At 42.6% G+C, this 21,142-nt stretch overlaps 1 long non-coding RNA gene across 1 annotated transcript; it reads left to right on the plus strand.

Moving 5' to 3' along the window:
• Nucleotides 1-250: 250 nt before the first annotated feature.
• Nucleotides 251-1,565, plus strand: LOC310794800. Its single transcript, XR_014553591.1, has 3 exons — nucleotides 251-346; nucleotides 1,211-1,283; nucleotides 1,391-1,565. It is a non-coding gene; the product is annotated as an uncharacterized lncRNA (long non-coding RNA).
• Nucleotides 1,566-21,142: the final 19,577 nt, after the last annotated feature.

Genomic DNA, 21,142 nt, shown 5'->3' on the forward strand with positions numbered 1-21,142 from the left:
GCAAACAGAAGAAGAAGAACACGATAATTTCCCCCCATGATAGTAACCTCGCGTCACCAGGCTCTTCTCGGCGAGATACCATGATAGCGAAGGCATGACCCGCCCCTCTCTGCCTCTGATTGGCCTAGCGTCAAACGTTCATCCAATCAAATCCGCTTGGCCGAGTGCAGTCAGCCAATCAGAGGCAGAGAGGGGCGGATCACGCCTTCGCCATCATTGGAAACAAATATCGCTTGCCGGACAATAGACCAGGAGGACTAGGCCTCTGATCAAGGTTTATCTGTGCTCCGATCCAGTCTACAACTAACCTACATTCGCACAAGCAAGGACAACTTTGGAAACGCAAGTAAGGCTGAATCATCTTACATAATTAGATATAGACTAGTGCATATAGACGGCCCGGGTTTCAACAGCTGCAACCCCACCGCTTTTTCTCAGCTTCTTCTGTGTTGTATGGCGGTTGGCATCCTTAAATGTTGCATTACCACCACCTGAATTGTATCAGCTTCACAGTGCTAACTATTTACAGTGTCCACTTTCTCAGCTATTCAGGGGGAAACACTGACATAGCCTACTTCTAAAAAAAAAAAAAAGTTTTAATGTAAAGATAGGCCTATGCGTGCAATAACGTACGTACGTAGTCAGCTTACTCTGTAACATGTAGCTTTTATTAGCCTCTCAGGCTAGCTCCGGACCAGACACCAATGCTTCCTACTACCTAACAACTACTAACTAGGCTACTACAAGACATGAAGACCGAAATAGGCTACGTTGTTACTGTGTCTGTCGTTGACACGGCCTAACACTAACATTTAATATGAGCCGAATATCAGCCTGTGCTCAGCTATGTATACAGGAAGTAAACCGGATATTCAGGTGGGTTGTGACGGTGGTTATTGTTAAGTTAAAACCGACATAGACTAGTGCATAACCATAAGTGGTTAATAAAGAGTGTAAGAGAGGCAATAATGGACCGTCGAATCTGGTAACGTGTGCACACCCTAGGGTTGCCAACTTCTTGAAATGGAAATAAGGAATGGGGGCGGTCAGGAGGGGGGTTTGCCAACTAATGGCTTTGGCTTCAACCATTTAGGCTACATTTTAAACAACATACCAGTCAATTTTGAACAATTTCCTAAAGACTTTGAGACTCCAATTTGTAATTAAATTGTATATGACTGATTTAATTTAACCCCTGCTGTATCTACAGAGCTGCTTGGTGGGAGGACAGACATCTGGCGTAGGAGGGGAGGAGCATGGTCGAAATGAATTCTTCAGAAGAGGTGAGAAAAATATCACTGATGTCGCAGCACACACACACACACACACACACACACACACAGACAGACACAGTGCCCCTGCCCTAATTCTTTCTTTGTGTCTTTTTTAGAAACAGAGAGACACCAACAAGAGACCCAAACGCATTCACACTGGAGAAAAGCCCTACCACTGTGACCAATGTGGAAGCAGGTTCAGTGTGTTAGGTAACCTAAGAACACACAAACGCATTCACACTGGAGAGAAGCCCTACAAATGTGACCAATGTGGGAGCAGATTCAGTGTGTTAGCTAACCTACAAACACACAAACGCATTCACACTGGAGATAAGCCCTACCACTGTGACCAATGTGGAAGCAGTTTCAGTCAGTTAGGTCACCTAAAAACACACAAACGCATTCACACTGGAGATAAGCCCTACAAATGTGACCAATGTGGGAGCAGGTTCAGTCTGTTGCATCACCTAAAAACACACAAACGCATTCACACTGGAGATAAGCCCTACCACTGTGACCAATGTGGAAGCAGTTTCAGTCAGTTAGGTCACCTAAAAACACACAAACGCATTCACACTGGAGATAAGCCCTACCACTGTGACCAATGTGGAAGCAGTTTCAGTAAGTTATGTAGCCTAAAAAGACACAAACGCATTCACACTGGAGATAAGCCCTACCACTGTGACCAATGTGGGAGCAGTTTCAGTCGGTTAGGTAGCCTAAAAACACACAAACACATTCACACTGGAGATAAGCCCTACCACTGTGACCAATGTGGAAGCAGTTTCAGTGAGTTAGGTAGTCTAAAAACACACAAACGCATTCACACTGGAGAGAAGCCCTACCACTGTGACCAATGTCGGAGCAGTTTCAGTCAGTTAGGTAGCCTAAAAACACACAAACGCATTCACACTGGAGAGAAGCCCTACAAATGTGACCAATGTGGGATCAGTTTCAGTCACTTAAGTAACCTAACAACACACGAACGCATTCACACTGGAACGGGCTACTGGTGTGACTGCTGTAAGAAAATGTTCACTCAGTCATCTAGTCTGAAGAAACACGGCTGCATCTAACCTGAAGAGCGCCCTCCACTGTCTGCAGACGGAACAAACTTCTCTCTGTCCAACCACACATGTAATCAATGAATCAAAGTTCAGTGACAGTCTGATTATGAATAATTATGTTTGTTTCTGACATTGCATTGCTAGAATGTAAACAACAATTTAAGAATGTCATTACAAAGTAAATGGAGAGCTTGTGAAACTGTCTGATTTGTGATTACTACAGCAGAATAACATGCAGCTAATATCACCATTATTTTTTCTGACCCATCATACAGAGCATCATATTTTGTATTGACATATATTGAAGATATATTGTCCCTAAGGTTTACTAACATGAGATCTGTGAGGTTGGTGACTGTTGGATGTGGTTTACTTTCTCTACTTTTTCTGATGTGGCTTAAGACTGTTTCATGATGGAGATATGTTACGATGATATGAGTTATAATATATCTGTGAATAATGATACCCTATGGCTGTAGATGAGAAATGTTTTTGTTGATATGGCAAGGGGGTAGGGTGTCTTGTCTTGGTCCTGTCTTTTTTTGTTCTTGTTTTGTCTCTCTTTAGTATTTGTATGTATCATTTGTAAATGTTTATGTAAAAAAACTATAAAAATGTGGTCGCAAAAAAAGTTGACTAACATGAATGAAACAAGAACAGTGACATCAACAAAGGCGAGTTCATATTAAAGCCACAATGAATTTAAACCCCATCTCTTCAGTGTACTACTTCTAGCCTGGCATTAACTAAAGTAACTTAAGTCACAACAAGCATTGCCTATAGCCTACATGAATGATCTGTGGCAGCATATTTGAATAATGTCTTCATCTAACGTTTAATTGAAAATCAAGTTTCACTATTAAACTTTATTGTGATTTGGTTGTAGAGTTTGCCAAGTGGTGCTCGATGCAGTACTGGGCTCCTCCCCCCTGGAGCTCCAGAGGAGAGGAGTTTTTTAGTCTCTGCCTTAAAAATAAAACGCAAATATAAGTGTTTCAAATAAACGCAAGTAAGTGTTGTTTTGCGCATCATCATTCAGTTACTGGAGTTGGAGCTTTATAGCCTATTTATTACTCATTAGGAATACTGTATACATCATCCAGATTCTGTGAGTACACGTGAATATCCATACTAATTTCTATAGGCTATATCCTATATTTTACTTTCTAGACCAGATTTTCTTTCTATTTAACTCCCCATGTACAATTAATTTGACAGCTCATCAATCGTATTTAAACAGTTTTGTATTATTTTTAATATAGTTTTTATTCTACCTATCAAGCACATTGTGCTTGCATGATGGAATATGTGACACATGAACTTTCATTTGATCTAATATTGTTATGAAGCCATCTGTAGGGTTGTGCTTTTTGTAATAATTAAATCAATGTATTAATAAAATAAACAAGGTTTTTCTGGTTCCCAAACTCGATCAAGTCAGTGCATCTGTACATCACCTTTATTATATCCTATATGCAATGCCACCTCACTACTACAGGAAACCATGTCATATAGTTCTTCAGCTGGATATCTTCATTGTGTTTCTCTTTCTACATACAGCTTGTATGCATGTAGCGTTGGCAAGTCTCAATTAGAGGGAAGAGAGGTTTTAGTGAATAGAGACAGAACAATTAGTGCTCTGCTGTGGTTGACCGGCTCTGTCTCAGCCTCCAGCTGATTGGTTGATTGCAGACATAGACTGGACAGAGAGCTTGGCTGTCATTCAGACACCTCACCCACCCAATCCCACCGGGGGTGAAAGACCATTGTCCCCGCACGGAGGTGACGGTTGCCAGGTGACTCCCGATAACCCCCCTGTCAGGAGAAAAGGCTGCACCAATCACTCTCCTTCCTCCTCACCTCCTGAGTGACAACAACCGTCTGTGGAGGGTGTGTGTGCGTGTGCATACATGCACGTGTGTCTGTGTGTTTTCACTAGTAATAACTTACATGCCAACCTGCACACTCACCCTGTTAATTCCCAACTAAACACTAGTCAAAGGATAACAAAGAGAGCTCATTAGAAAGAAAGAAAGTAAATCTTTGTGAATAGGAATTGTTAATATTCACAGGGATGTATTATCGATCGGGCCTACCGGGCCCAGGCCAGGGGCCCAAGAGTTCAGGGGGCCCATAACCCAGAGCCTCTTCACAGGGCCACCACGTCTCTTGCCCAGGCCTGGGACCAACTGATCCCTTAGGGCCCCAACCCTTTATTTTTTTTACTAAATGTTCCATAAGTGTATGGACAATTATAGACGGTTATTGTGCTTTTGGCTTTAATTGAGTCTACCTGTGCTGTAAATCCTGTGTTAGATACAAGTGAGTTTATTTCTTGTTATTGTGCTGTTGGCTTTGAGTGTTCAGGTGTCTGTGCTGTAAATCCTGTTCAGATGCAGGTGAGTGTATGTCTGGTCTTTTGCATATGTGTGCTGTGAGGGGGGCCCTTCATACATCCAGACCCAGGGGCCCCTCATGTCATAATCCACCTATGAATATTCAGAATTGTCCACAAGGATAAATGGGTGTATTTAATTTGATGATAGTCAAATAAACAGACTGAATATCAAGTTTTAATATTGATTTACCATTATGTTTTAAACACACATTCAAGCACAGGAGGAGGAACAACCGACATAATTCATTCAAGGATAACCTTTACTGTACATTTTAAATGCTGCATGTAAGATTCATGTTTTCATTAGCTCAGCACACACTTCAGACACTCACACATTTCAGGTACTGTAGCTAGCCTCCACATAACAGTCAAGTTCAGCCGTATCCAGCAGACACACATCTGCTCTCTGTGTGGACATCTTCACCGCATAGTGGATCAGGCCCGAGGGCGACCCCCTGCTGTTATCAGTTATATATACTCTTTTATATAAACTACCTCTAGCGGTTGGAGGTAGTTTATAGGCTGGAGTCAAGCCTATGTACTGTACAGTACATGTTACTCTGCCTCAGAATAGCCTAGTTCATATTAATGTGACACTACTGACACTTATTAATATCAGGTCACGCTCCAAGAAGCAGACAATTGTCCAAGTCCCTCTGATCCGAGTCCCAAGCGAGTCTCAAGTCAATTGGTCCCGAGTCTCAAGCAAGTCCCAAGTCTTTCCTTTTGTCGGCAAGTCAAGTCACAATGTTATTTCAAGTCAAGTCTCGAGTCGAGTCACAGGTTATGTCAAGTCGAGTCACAGGTTAGAAAAAATGACAAGGCAGAGATTATTTAGGCTGCAGACGTGCGCGTTCACGTTAATACGTGCTTGTTGCCAAGCAACACACTTTTCTCAGACGGGCTCGAGACAGCTGACAGACAGCTCCAACTCAGCTCAAACTTATAGAGTTGTATTCAAAGCATAGAAACGTTCTCACAGCTCAATTTAACAGCGCCAACACAAGCAGTTTGATCACAAGTGCAATCAGTAGCTACTGAATGCGATGGCAGACTGCGCACTGCGGGCAGTTGACGAAGTCAGGAAGAAATTGAAAGATCTTCCGACGCATCAGCTTATGTCTATTTACAGCACATATCGATCGATATTTTTGGAGAAGATTCCGGCCGCATCACGCTCAGATCAAGATGAGACAGCTGTCAGTGAGTAGCTACGCATTTGGGTGTAACTTTTACGCCTGCTCCATACACAGACGCAGCGCATACAGGGTGCACTAGTCATAAAATTAAGTTAGTCCTAACTTTGAGTTCTACATCGGACGTAGCGTGTAAACCTAGGCGTACGCCCAGCTGGTGCACTCGGCTGATCTTGTCACAAGTCCGAGTCGAGTTTCGAGTCATTTTCTTCCGAATCCGAGTCGAGTTTCAAGTATTTACCTTCCAAGTCTGAGTCGAGTCGGAAGTCGTCAAATTTGCGACTCGAGTCGACTCGAGTCCGAGTCCCTATGACTCGAGTCCAATTGTCTGCCAAGAAGACTTGGCGGTTATTTTATTGCTTCTACAAATTCTAACCCCCTGTGTGGCCCATGCTGGAATTGCAAAAAGAAGAGCAAATGCTCAGATATTGGTGGTTAAGACTGAATAATGACATCACAACTGTTAATTTAAAATGAGTTATTTCTCTAAATCTGGCTTCAAATGTCCCACATTTTTCGACGGCACACGCGCCAGCTCTGCAGGGCCGCCCTGGGATATGTCCCTACCAATGCCAGAATCAAAGCTACGCCCTTGAATAGAGGCCAGTGTGAAGGATATAATGGGATGTGTGGGATCAGTGGAGGGAAAGAAACTATACTGGTCCGTTTTTGAGAGAAGCTGGACTAATAATTAACAAGACTGTAATGGAGTAGGGAAACATTGGATGGATTAGTCCAGAAGGAGGCGGTAATGCAACATCTTGGATGCCAACCGCCGTAAAACCAAACAGAAGAAGAAGAAGAAAAACACGATACTTTTTCCCCATGATAGCGAAGGCATGACCCGCCCCTCTCTGCCTCTGATTGGCCTAGCGTCAAACGTTCATCTAATCACATCCGCTTGGCTATCAGCCGAGTGCAGTCAGCCACTCAGAGGCAGAGAGGGGCGGGTCATGCCTTCGCCATCATTGGAAACAAATATCGCTTCCCGGACAATAGACCAGGAGGACTAGGCCTCTGATCAAGGTTTATTTGTGCTCCGATCCAGTCTACAACTAACCTACATGCGCACAAGCAAGGACAACTTTGGAAACGCAAGTAAGGCTGAATCATCTTACAGAATTAGATATAGACTAGTGCATACTGATCATATGGAATGATCCTCTAGAATCACTTTAGAACGATATGATGATCTCCTTTGTTTATGTAGCCTAGTCTGGTAACGTGTGCACAGCCCTCTCTTCTCTCTTCTCTCTCTCTCTCTCTCTCTCTCTTACACACACACACACACACACCCTTTCAACGTGTCTAATGGCAAAACAAGGTAGTATATTGTCTCCATATTCGTTTAATTTTTATATGGATGACCTATCCAAGCAGCTAAATGGCTGTGGAACAGGCTGTATGGTTTGTAATACCATCATTAACCATCTGATGTACGCAGACGATTTGGTTATTTTCTGTCCATACAGTGCTGGTCTTCAACAGCTACTGAGGGTCTGTTCCCATTCCCAATATGGCTCAGACAGACTTTGACATTAAGTATAATGCAAAGAAGAGTAATATTATGATTGCCAGGAGCAGAGCGGGGTACATTGTCATTTCCTGACTTCTCTCTGTCTGGTACAGTCCTTAAAGTGTGTAAGGAGACAAAATACTTAGGACATTATTTAACTGATAACCTGTCCGATGATAGGGACATTTACAGACAGTGTCAAATGTTGTATGCACAAGCTAATATGTTAATTCCTAAATTTGGTATGTGCTCTTTACCTGTGAAGACTGCACTTTTTTAAGCATTCTGTACCTCCATGTAGGCTATACTGCCCACTTGTGGCGGCGCTGCAGAAAGAGCAGTATGCAGAGATGATCTGTAGCATACAATGATGGAATGAGGCTGCTGCTCAAGATGCCACGATGCAGCAGTGCAACAAGCCAGATGTTTGTCAGTGTTGGTGTGCCCACCTGTTCTGCTGTTGTGCCTAATCTCATGTACAGCTGTATGTGTAGCTCTCTGACTCTACCAACAGTGTGATTTCATTGCTGATGAACCTGTACTAAGCTCAGTCAGGCTCTTTTCCACTTTATGGAACCATTGGCATTCTAGCCTTTATGTAATCACCATGTGATTTTGTGGATATTGACTATTTTTATTCTTGATTTATGTATTGTTTTCTACTGTCCTATGGACCGCTTAAAGTTTGAGTTTGAGCGTCTGACTCTAGCCAGAGGGGTACAGAGGGGCTGCCTGGTGTACTGTCCTGTAGGCCAGAACCAGTGTCTTGAATTGGATGTGTGCCGAGATAGGAAGCCAGTGAAGGTCCCGGAAGAGGGGAGTGACCTGAGAGAATTTAGGTTGGTTGAAAACCAGACGGGCTGCAGTGTTCTGAATGAGCTGTATGAATGATGAATGTATGAATGAGCATGTAGGCCGGCCAGAAGCACGTTGCAGTAGTCCAGGCGGGAGATGATAAGTGACTGGACCAGGAGTTGTGTCGCTTCCCTGGTGAGAAACGGACAGATTTTGTGGATGTTGTACAAGGCCCTACAGGAGCGTGCTGTCGCAGCAATGTAGGCCGAGCAAGACAGCTGGTTGTCAAGGATCACCCCAAGGTTCTTAGCTGTTTGGGAGGGAAGCACAGTACAGTGGTATTGTCAATGGAGATGGAGAGGTCTGTGAGAGGGCAGTCTTTCCCTGGGAGGAAGAGTAGCTCTGTCTTACCAAGGTTGAGCTTGAGGTGGTCGGCAGACATCCAGTCATCGATGTCTTTGAGGCAAAAGCCATGAGATGAGATCACATGGCCAAGAGATCTGATATAGGAATCTGTCTTAATTTATTCATTGAAATCATCGTCTGCTATTTAAAAACTCACAAATCTTCAACCTTTAGATTGTAATAATTGTATACCTTCAAACCAATGATTATCTCAATACATTTTAAGCAACAATACCATTCAATTTTGAACAATTCCATGAAGAGTTTGAGACTCCAATTTGTAATTAAATTGTATATGACTGATTTAATTTAACCCCTGCTGTATCTACAGAGCTGCTTGGTGGGAGGACAGACATCTGGCGTAGGAGGGGAGGAGCATTGTCAAAATGAATTCTTCAGAAGAGGTGAGGAAAAATATCACTGTTGTATCACTGATGTTGCAGCACACACACACACACACACACACACACACACACACACACACACACACACACACACACACACACACACACACACACACACACACACACACACACACACACACACACACACACACACACACACACACACACACACACACACACACACACACACACACACACACACACACACACACACACACACAGTGCCCATGCCCTAAATCTTTCTTTGTGTCTTTATAGAAACAGAGAGACACCAACAAGAGACCCAAACACATTCACACTGGAGAGAAGCCCTACCACTGTGACCAATGTGGGAGCAGTTTCAGTGAGTTAGGTAGCCTAAAAAGACACAAACGCATTCACACTGGAGATAAGCCCTACCACTGTGACCAATGTGGAAGCAGTTTCAGTCTGTTGCATCACCTAAAAACACACAAACGCATTCACACTGGAGATAAGCCCTACCACTGTGACCAATGTGGGAGCAGATTCAGTGAGTTAGGTAACCTAAAAACACACAAACGCATTCACACTGGAGATAAGCCCTACCACTGTGACCAATGTGGGAGCAGTTTCAGTGAGTTAGGTAACCTAAAAAGACACAAACGCATTCACACTGGGGATAAGCCCTACCACTGTGACAAATGTGGAAGCAGTTTCAGTCACTCAAGTGACCTAACGAGACACAAACGCATTCACACTGGAGATAAGCCCTACCACTGTGACCAATGTGGAAGCAGTTTCAGTCGGTTAGGTCACCTAAAAACACACAAACGCATTCACACTGGAGAGAAGCCCTACAAATGTGAGCAATGTGGGAGCAGTTTCAGTCACTTATGTAACCTAACAACACACAAACGCATTCACACTGGAACGGGCTACTGGTGTGACTGCTGTAAGAAAATGTTCACTCGGTCATCTAGTCTGAAGAAACACCGCTGCATCTAACCTGAAGAGCGCCCTCCACTGTCTGCAGGCGGAACAAACTTCTCTCTGTCCAACCACATGCAATCAATGAATCAAAATTCAGTGACAGTCTGATTATGAATAATTATGTTTGTTTCTGACATTGCATTGCTAGAATGTAAACAACAATGTAAGAATGTCATTACAAAGTAAATGGAGAGCTTGTGAAACAGTCTGATTTGTGATTACCACAGCAGAATAACATGCGGCTAATATCACCATAATTTTTTCTGACCCACCAGACAGAACATGTTGTATTGACATATATTGAAGATATATTGTCCCTAAGGTTTACTAACATGAGATCTGTGGGGTTGGCAACTGTTGGATGTGGTTTACTTTCTCTATTTTTTCTGATGTGGCTTAAGACTGTTTCATGATGGAGATATGTTACGATGATATGAGTTATAATATATGTATAAATAATGATACCCTATGGTTGTAGATGAGAAATGTTTTTGTTGATATGGCAAGGGGGGAGGGTAGGGTGTCTTGTCTTGGTCCTGTCTTTTTTTGTTCTTGTTTTGTCTCTCTTTAGTATTTGTATGTATCATTTGTAAATGTTTATGTAAAAAAAAACTATAAAAATGTGGTCACAAAAAAGTTTACTAACATGAATTAAACAAGAACAGTGACATCAACAAAGGCGAGTTCATATTAAAGGCACAATGAATTTAAACCCGATCTCTTCAGTGTATTACTTCTAGCCTGGCATTAACTAAAGTAACTTAAGTCACAACAAGCATTGCCTATAGCCTACATGAATGATCTGTGGCAGCATATTTGAATGTCTCCATCTAACGTTTAATTGAAATCAAGTTTCACTATTAAACTTGATTGTGATTTGGTTGTAGAGTTTGCCAAGTGGTGCTCGATGCAGTACTGGGCTCCTCCCCCCTGGAGCTCCAGAGGAGAGGAGGAGCTGGGCCTCCATTGATGAAGCCAGCTGCAATGCTGCAATAAGGAAACTCACTCACAGTAGAATGTCTCTGCCTTCAAAATAAAACGCAAATATAAGTTTCAAATAAACGCAAGTAAGTGTTGTTTTGCGCATCATCATTCAGTTACTGGAGTTGGGGCTTTATAGCCTATTTATTACTCATTAGGAATACTGTATACATCATCCAGATTCTGTGAGTACACGTGAATATCCATACTAATTTCTATATATCCTATATTTTACTTTCTAGATCAGATTTACTTTCTATTTAAATCAACCACATTGTGCTTGTATGATGGAATATGTGACACATGAACTTTCATTTGACCTAATTATTGTTATGAAGCCATCTGTAGGGTTGTGCTTATTGTATTGATTATTGTATTAATAAAATAAACAAGGTTTTTCTGTTTCCCAAACTCCAGTTAAGAAAAGATCAAGTCAGTGCATCTGTACATCACCTTTATTATATCCTATATGCAATGCCACCTCACTACTACAGGAAACCATGTCATATAGTTCTTCAGCTGGATATCTTCATTGTGTTTCTCTTTCTACATACAGCTTGTATGCATGTAGCGTTGGCAAGTCTCAATTAGAGGGAAGAGAGTTTTTAGTGTTTAGCTACGCCCTTGAATAGAGGCCAGTGTGAAGGATATAATGGGATGTGTGGGAGCAGTGGATGGAAAGAAACTATACTGGTCCGTTTTTGAGAGAAACTGGACTAATAATTAACAAGACTGTAATGAAGTAGGGAAACATTGGATGGATTAGTCCAGAAGGAGGCGGTAATGCAACATCTTGGATGCCAACCCCCGTAAAAGCAAACAGAAGAAGAAGAACCCGATACTTTTTCCCCATGATAGCGAAGGCATGACCCGCCCCTCTCTGCCTCTGATTGGCCTAGCGTCAAACGTTCATCCAATCAAATCCGCTTGGCCGAGTGCAGTCAGCCAATCAGAGGCAGAGAGGGGCGGATCACGCCTTCGCTATCATTGGAAACAAATATCGCTTCCCGGAAAATAGAGGACTAGGCCTCTGATCAAGGTTTATTTGTGCTCCGATCCAGTCTACGACTAACCTACATGCGCACAATTAAGGACACATTTGGAAACGCAAGTAAGGCCGAATCATCTTACAGAATTAGATATAGACTAGTGCATATAGACTGTTTTCAACCGCTTCTTCTTCTGTGTTTTATGGCGGTTGGCATCCTTAAATGTTGCAGTACCACCACCTGAATTGTATCAGCTTCACAGTGCTAACTATTTACAGTGTCCACTTTCTCAGCTATTCAGGGGGAAACACTGACATAGCCTACTTCTAATAAAAATAAATGAAATAAAATGTTTTAATGTAAAGATAGGCCTATGCGTGCAATAACGTAGCCTACTGATAGTCAGCTTACTCTGTAACATGTAGCTTTTATTAGCCTCTCAGGCTAGCTCCGGACCAGACACCAATGCTTCCTACTACCTAACAACTAGCTACTAACTACTACAAGACATGAAGACCGAAATAGGCTACGTTGTTACTGTGTCTGTCGGAGACACGGCCTAACACTAACATTTAATATGAGCCGAATATCAGCCTGTGCTCAGCTATGTATACAGGAAGTAAATCGGATATTCAGGTGGGTTGTGACGGTGGTTATTGTTGTTTCATTCTGTTCCGTCTTGTATCAATGACCCTACAGAATGGACGGTTAAAGCATTGACTCTTGCTTACTTTAAAACGTTTATTGTAACAGACATATATAACATAAACATAACGTTTGCTCTAGTCTAGCTGGTCTTTTAGCCTAGCTGCTGTACTCATCAGTATCCGACTGGTGTCACACTGTTATTGTTCCCCCGAACAACATGCACTAGGAACTAACAATCCTATTGTTACGTATTTTCTTTTTTAATTTTGAGTTAAGTCCCTTACTCTGAACAATGTCAACATATCACTTAATCTCAGTGACCCAATAGTATCCTTATCAAAAATCCGATTTTCAGCATTTAATTAATAAACAAAACTTGTACTTTCCACTTTGTTAAGGATATAAATCTCACTATAATTCTTCAAAAAATAAATCATATTATCCTCTCTGTAGTACTGTGTCCCTACTTTATCAATACCATGAGACATAACCATAACATTGTATTTCAACAACAAAAATCAACTTTATATCAACACAAAATGTGCATATCATTACATTCCATTTCTCTTTTTTTTTCTCCAGGACGAGACCCATCCTTAATATTGCATTCCACCCAGAGTCTTAGCCAGAGTCCTGTAACTATACCCCGACTACTGAGTAAAGTCATTCAAGTATCTAGGCCTGACAACCTGACGACCCGACCTGGTAGTAGAGACAGCATGTTGCTCTCTCACTAGACCCTGCTCTGCCACTTCCACTCTTGGCGTTTGTACCACAGTCCCTGTTGTTGTTGGTGAGGCAGGTGTGCTATGGTTGTGTCTGAGGTGCCGACGATTCCTCCTCAGAACACCTCCTGACTCCAGTTCCACCTCATAAGACCTATGGCTCACCGGTTTCATGACCTTTGCTGCTCTCCAGACCTTATGTGGCTCAAACGGCTGAACTCTTACACTGTCCCCTCTTTTAAGAGTGTCCATGTCCCCTGCCGTGCTATTGTAGTATTTTTCCTGTCTCCGTCTATTGTCCATCAGTCCTTGTTCGTTGTTTGTTATTTCTGGCTGCAACAGAGTGTCTTTGGTAGGAAGAAGGGTCCTTGTTCTCCTACACAGAAGTCTCTGAGCTGGGCTTGTATCGAGACCTTGGCTTGGTGTATTGCGATGGTCCAGCATAGCCAAGTATGGATCCTGTCCCGCAGCTTTCAGCATGAGACGTTTGGCTGTTTTCACTGCCGATTCAGCTTTCCCATTGCTCTGTGCATAATATCCTGGGGAAGATGTCCTGTGTTCCAATTCCCACATTTTGCTGAAGCGTTGGAACTCTTGTGACGCCAATTGCGGCCGGTTATCTGAAATGACAACATCTGGTATCCCCTGTCGTGCAAATTGGGCCTTTAGCTTTCTGATTACTGTGGTACTCTTAGTGTCTGGTACATAATCTATCTCCCAAAAGTTAGAGTAGTAGTCTACAGTTATTAAGTAGTCTTTGTTATGAAAAGTGAACATATCTGCACCCACCTTGGCCCAGGCTCTGTCTGCCATGTCATGTGGGTGTAGTGTCTCTCTCTGTTGCTTAGGATCTACTGCCCTGCATATGTCACATTTGCTGATGAACGTTTTGATGTAGTCATTCATCCCTTGCCAATATACACATTCCCTCGCTCTCCTGAGACATCCTTCTACCCCAAGATGAGAGGAGTGGACACGATGAGTGATATCCGCTCTGAGCGCATCTGGTATCACTGCTCTCTCTCCCTTGAACACTATGCCATCCTGGAAACTTAATTCTACCTGGAATGAGTGGTAGTGCTGAATGTCTGTCGGAATGTCATTTTTATTCTGTGGCCACCCTGTCAAAATCAACTCTTTCAGTCTCTGTCATTTTGTGTCCTCTCTTGTAGCTAACTGTATTGCCTGTAGCCTCAGTAGAGATAGGCAGATAGCTAATCATGTTTACAGTCTCCAGTGGTATCTGCCAGTAACATATCTCGGCCTGGTACGTAGACGACGCTGATATCATAACCATGACCATAGATTGTAGGTACAGAGGGGCTGTCTGGTGTACTGCCCTGGAGGCCAGAACCAGTGTCTTGAATTGGATGTGTGCCGAGATGGGAAGCCAGTGAAGGTCCCGGAAGAGGGGAGTGACATGAGAGAATTTAGGTTGGTTGAAAACCAGACGGGCTGCAGCGTTCTGAATGAGCTGAAGCGGTCGGATGTCAGAGGCAGGTAGGCCGGCCAGAAGCACGTTGCAGTAGTCCAGGCGGGAGATGATAAGTGACTGGACCAGGAGTTGTGTCGCTTCCCTGGTGAGAAACGAATGGATTTTGAGGATGTTGTACAAAGCCCTACAGGGGCGTGCTGTCACAGCGATGTAGGCCGAGCAAGACAGCTGGTTGTCAAGGATCACCACAAGGTTCTTAGCTGTTTGGGAGGGAAGCACAGTACAGTGGTATTGTCAATGGAGATAGAGAGGTCTGTGAGAGGGCAGTCTTTCCCTGGGAGGAAGAGTAGCTCTGTCTTTCCAAGGTTGAGCTTGAGGTGGTGGGAAGACATCCAGTCATCGATGTCTTTGAGGCAAAAGCCATGAGATGAGATCACATGGCCAAGAGATCTGATTAGGAATCTGTCTTAATTTATTCATTGAAATCATCCTCTGCTATTTAAAAACTCACAAATCTTCAACCTTTAGATTGTAATATTTGTATACCTTCAAACCAATGATTATCTCAATACATTTTAACACATTGACTGCCAGCCGTTTTTTTCTTGCTGTAGATAGCTTCTGCCAGGGGGGTTTTTGAGGATTCTAGGCTCATTTTACAAGAGCCGAGGTTTCTCTTCTGTTACGACTTCGTGAACACCAATCATCTAAAAAGAACTAATAGAATGTGTGCTTTCTCTGTCTAAAAGAGTTAGTTTGTAGAGTTAGTAGTTATGTAAGCATTAGCAGTTGAATACAGCATGGTTTCAGCATCAGAAAAAATATTTAGAGATAAACGGCTTTTTGTGAAATTCGATAGAACAGTCACTTTAACCATTCATTTTTGGCATCAGTAAGACCTAAACAATAGTTTTGAACAGTAATTTCCTCCATAACAGCAGTAAACTTCCCTCTGCTCAACTCCTCCCTCCTGTGGGCATTCTTTTTGGCTGCAGCGCCATGTCACAAGCACTTTCCTACCTTTGCAAATGCACTTTCTCATACTCTCGACCTCTCAAATAAATTTCTGAATAGAAATTAAATTACTCTAAATTATAGCGAAAAAGAAACAAAAAAGAATGGGTTGAAAATCCCATTCTAAAAGCCTTTTAGAATGGGATTTGTTTCCAATTTGGTGTCGGACTAGGGGGCAGTCCCCGCTTGTCACCATGCAGTCTCATTGCTTTGCTGCTGCTGTGCGGGTGTGAGCCTGTCTGTGCGGCCGCTCTTTGAGGAAGTCTGGTTAGACTCGCTCGCTTCTTGGAGTTTTGGTTGAGGGCTTTGATGAAGCTTTTGCGATTCTGGTCATATTTATGCTGCGTGTTTCAAAGTGTGTCCCACCCGCAATCCACTATGCAAATCTGCAATCCCGCACCGCCAGCAATCAGCGCGAAATGAAAGCGCCTTCGCCAATCCACCTTCATGAGAATGGCTTCAGTCACACTGCTTTTTGCTTGCCTTCCTCTAGTCAGGAAAGCACTGTCACCACTTAGTGGGTCGGTGGAATTGGTTGTACACGTTGTACACGTCCAATACCTATATAAGAGATGTAAAAGGGTTCGATGCACATCCCACCGTCAAAAAAAAAAAAATCGATTTTTTTTTTTTGACGAGTCAACTCGTCGCTGGCAGTGAACAGCTGGATTGTGTTTGACGACTACACTCGTCGCTGGCAATCAAGGTGTTAAGCAACAATACCATTCAATTTTGAACAATTTCCTAAAGAGTTTGAGACTCCAATTTGTAAATAAATTGTATATGACTGATTTAATTTAACCCCTGCTGTATCTACAGAGCTGCTTGGTGGGAGGACAGACATCTGGCGTAGGAGGGGAGGAGCATTGTCCAAATGAATTCTTCAGAAGAGGTGAGGAAAATAACACTGTTGTATCACTGATGTTGCAGCACGCACACACGCGCACACACACACGCACACGCACACGCACACGCACACACACACACACACACAGTGCCCATGCCCTAAATCTTTCTTTGTGTCTTTATAGAAACAGAGAGACACCAACAAGAGACCCAAACACATTCACACTGGAGAGAAGCCCTACCACTGTGACCAATGTGGAAGCAGTTTCACTCTGTTGCATCACCTAAAAACACACAAACGCATTCACACTGGAGATAAGCCCTACCACTGTGACCAATGTGGAAGCAGTTTCAGTCTGTTAGGTAACCTAAAAACACACAAACGCATTCACACTGGAGATAAGCCCTACCACTGTGACCAATGTGGAAGCAGTTTCAGTCTGTTAGGTAACCTAAAAACACACAAACGCATTCACACTGGAGATAAGCCCTACCACTGTGACCAATGTGGGAGCAGTTTCAGTGAGTTAGGTAGCCTAAAAAGACACAAACGCATTCACACTGGAGATAAGCCCTACCACTGTGACCAATGTGGAAGCAGTTTCAGTCTGTTGCATCACCTAAAAACACACAAACGCATTCACACTGGAGATAAGCCCTACCACTGTGACCAATGTGGGAGCAGTTTCAGTGAGTTGGGTCACCTAGAAACACACAAACGCATTCACACTGGAGATAAGCCCTACCACTGTGACCAATGTGGGAGCAGTTTTAGACACTCAAGTGCCCTAACAACACACAAACGCATTCACACTGGAGATAAGCCCTACCACTGTGACCAATGTGGGAGCAGTTTCAGTCACTCAAGTGACCTAACGAGACACAAACGCATTCACACTGGAGATAAGCCCTACCACTGTGACCAATGTGGAAGCAGTTTCAGTCGGTTAGGTCACCTAAAAACACACAAACGCATTCACACTGGAGAGAAGCCCTACAAATGTGACCAATGTGGGAGCAGTTTCAGTCACTTAAGTAACCTAACAACACACAAACGCATTCACACTGGAACGGGCTACTGGTGTGACTGCTGTAAGAAAATGTTCACTCGGTCATCTAGTCTGAAGAAACACCGCTGCATCTAACCTGAAGAGCGCCCTCCACTGTCTGCAGGCAGAACAAACTTCTCTCTGTCCAACCACATGCAATCAATGAATCAAAATTCAGTGACAGTCTGATTATGAATAATTATGTTTGTTTCTGACATTGCATTGCTAGAATGTAAACAACAATGTAAGAATGTCATTACAAAGTAAATGGAGAGCTTGTGAAACAGTCTGATTTGTGATTACCACAGCAGAATAACATGTGGCTAATATCACCATAATTTTTTCTGACCCACCAGACAGAACATGTTGTATTGACATATATTGAAGATATATTGTCCCTAAGGTTTACTAACATGAGATCTGTGGGGTTGGCAACTGTTGGATGTGGTTTACTTTCTCTATTTTTTCTGATGTGGCTTAAGACTGTTTCATGATGGAGATATGTTACGATGATATGAGTTATAATATATCTGTGAATAATGATACCCTATGGCTGTAGATGAGAAATGTTTTTGTTGATATGGCAAGGGGGGAGGGTAGGGTGTCTTGTCTTGGTCCTGTCTTTTTTTGTTCTTGTTTTGTCTCTCTTTAGTATTTGTATGTATCATTTGTAAATGTTTATGTAAAAAAAACTATAAAAATGTGGTCACAAAAAAAGTTTACTAACATGAATTAAACAAGAACAGTGACATCAACAAAGGCGAGTTCATATTAAAGGCACAATGAATTTAAACCCGACCTCTTCAGTGTATTACTTCTAGCCTGGCATTAACTAAAGTAACTTAAGTCACAACAAGCATTGCCTATAGCCTACATGAATGATCTGTGGCAGCATATTTGAATAATGTCTTCATCTAACGTTTAATTGAAAATCAAGTTTCACTATTAAACTTTATTGTGATTTGGTTGTAGAGTTTGCCAAGTGGTGCTCGATGCAGTACTGGGCTCCTCCCACCTGGAGCTCCAGAGGAGAGGAGTTTTAGCTCCAGAGAGGAGGAGCTGGGACTCCATTGATGAAGCCAGCTGCAATGCTGCAATAAGGAAACTCACTCACAGTAGAATGTCTCTGCCTTCAAACGCAAATATAAGTTTCAAATAAACGCAAGTAAGTGTTGTTTTGCGCATCATCATTCAGTTACTGGAGTTGGAGCTTTATAGCCTATTTATGAATATCCATACTAATTTATATAGGCTATATCCTATATTTTACTTTCTAGATCAGATTTTCTTTCTATTTAACTCCCCATGTACAATTAATTTGACAGCTCATCAATCGTATTTAAACAGTTTTGTATTATTTTTAATATATTTTTTATTCTACCTATCAAGCACATTGTGCTTGCATGATGGAATATGTGACACATGAACTTTCATTTGATCTAATATTGTTATGAAGCCATCTGTAGGGTTGTGCTTATTGTATTGATTAAATCAATGTATTAATAAAATGAACAAGGTTTTTCTGTTTCCCAAACTCCAGTTAAGAAAAGATCAAGTCAGTGCATCTGTACATCACCTTTATTATATCCTATATGCAATGCCACCTCACTACTACAGGAAACCATGTCATATAGTTCTTCAGCTGGATATCTTCATTGTGTTTCTCTTTCTACATACAGCTTGTATGCATGTAGCGTTGGCAAGTCTCAATTAGAGAGAAGAGAGTTTTTAGTGTTTAGCTACGCCCTTGAATAGAGGCAAGTGTGAAGGATATAATGGGATGTGTGGGAGCAGTGGATGGAAAGAAACTATACTGGTCCGTTTTTGAGAGAAACTGGACTAATAATTAACAAGACTGTAATGGAGTAGGCCAGGGAAACATTGGATGGATTAGTCCAGAAGGTGGCGGTAATGCAACATCTTGGATGCCAACCGCCGTAGCGTAAAACCAAAGAGAAGAAGAAGAAGAACCCGGATACTTTTTCCCCATGATAGCGAAGGCATGACCCGCCCCTCTCTGCCTCTGATTGGCCTAGCGTCAAACGTTCATCTAATCACATCCGCTTGGCTATCAGCCGAGTGCAGTCAGCCAATCAGAGGCAGAGAGGGGCGGGTCTTCGCATCATTGGAAACAAATATCGCTTCCCGGACAATAGAGGACTAGGCCTCTGATCAAGGTTTATTTGTGCTCCGATCCAGTCTACAACTAACCTACATGCGCACAAGCAAGTACAACTTTGGAAACGCAAGTAAGACTGAATCATCTTACAGAATTAGATATAGACTAGTGCATACTGATCATATGGAATGATCCTCTAGAATCACTTTAGAACGATATGATGATCTCCTTTGTTTATGTAGCCTAGTCTGGCAACGAGTGCACAACCCTCTCTCTCCTGCTCTCTCTCTCTCTCTCTCTCTCTCTCTCTCTCTCTCTCTCTTACACACACACACACACACACACACACCCTTTCAACGTGTCTAATGGCGTGAAACAAGGTAGTATATTGTCTCCATATTCGTTTAATTTTTATATGGATGATCTATCCAAGCAACTAAACGGCTGTGGAACAGGATGTATGGTTTGTAATACCATCATCAACCATCTGATGTATGCAGACGATTTGGTTATTTTCTGTCCATACAGTGCTGGTCTTCAACAGCTACTGAGGGTCTGTTCCCAATATGGCTCAGACTTTGACATTAAGTATAATGCAAAGAAGAGTAATATTATGATTGCCAGGAGCAGAGCGGGGAGGACAGTACATTGTAATTTCCTGACTTCTCTCTGTCTGGTACAGTCCTTAAAGTGCGTAAGGAGACAACATGGTAAATGGTAAATGGCCTGCATTTATATAGCGCTTTTATCCAAAGCGCTTTACAATCAGTAGATAGTCTACATTCACCCATTCATACACCGATGGCGGCAGGCTGCCACGCAGGGTGCCTACACACCATCGGGAGCAAGGAGGATTAAGTGTCTTGCCCAAGGACACAACGACAGCAGCTGGGAGGGCGTCATTGGCCGACCCGCTCTACCTCCTGAGCTAAAGCCGCCCCTACATACTTAGGACATTATTTAACTGATGACCTGTCCGATGATAGGGACATTTACAGACAGTGTCAAATGTTGTATGCACAAGCTAATGTGTTAATTTGTAAATTTGGTATGTGCTCTGTACCTGTGAAGACTGCACTTTTTAAAGCATTCTGTACCTCCATGTAGGCTATACTGCCCACTTGTGGCGGCGCTGCAGAAAGAGCAGTATGCAGAGATGATCTGTAGCATACAATGATGGAATGAGGCTGCTGCTCAAGATGCCACGATGCAGCAGTGCAACAAGCCAGATGTTTGTCAGTGTTGGTGTGCCCACCTGTTCTGCTGTTGTGCCTAATCTCATGTACAGCTGTATGTGTAGCTCTCTGACTCTACCAACAGTGTGATTTCA

This window comes from Poromitra crassiceps (genome assembly GCF_964638095.1).
Source record: "Poromitra crassiceps genome assembly, chromosome: 20".
Lineage (NCBI taxonomy): Eukaryota > Metazoa > Chordata > Actinopteri > Beryciformes > Melamphaidae > Poromitra > Poromitra crassiceps.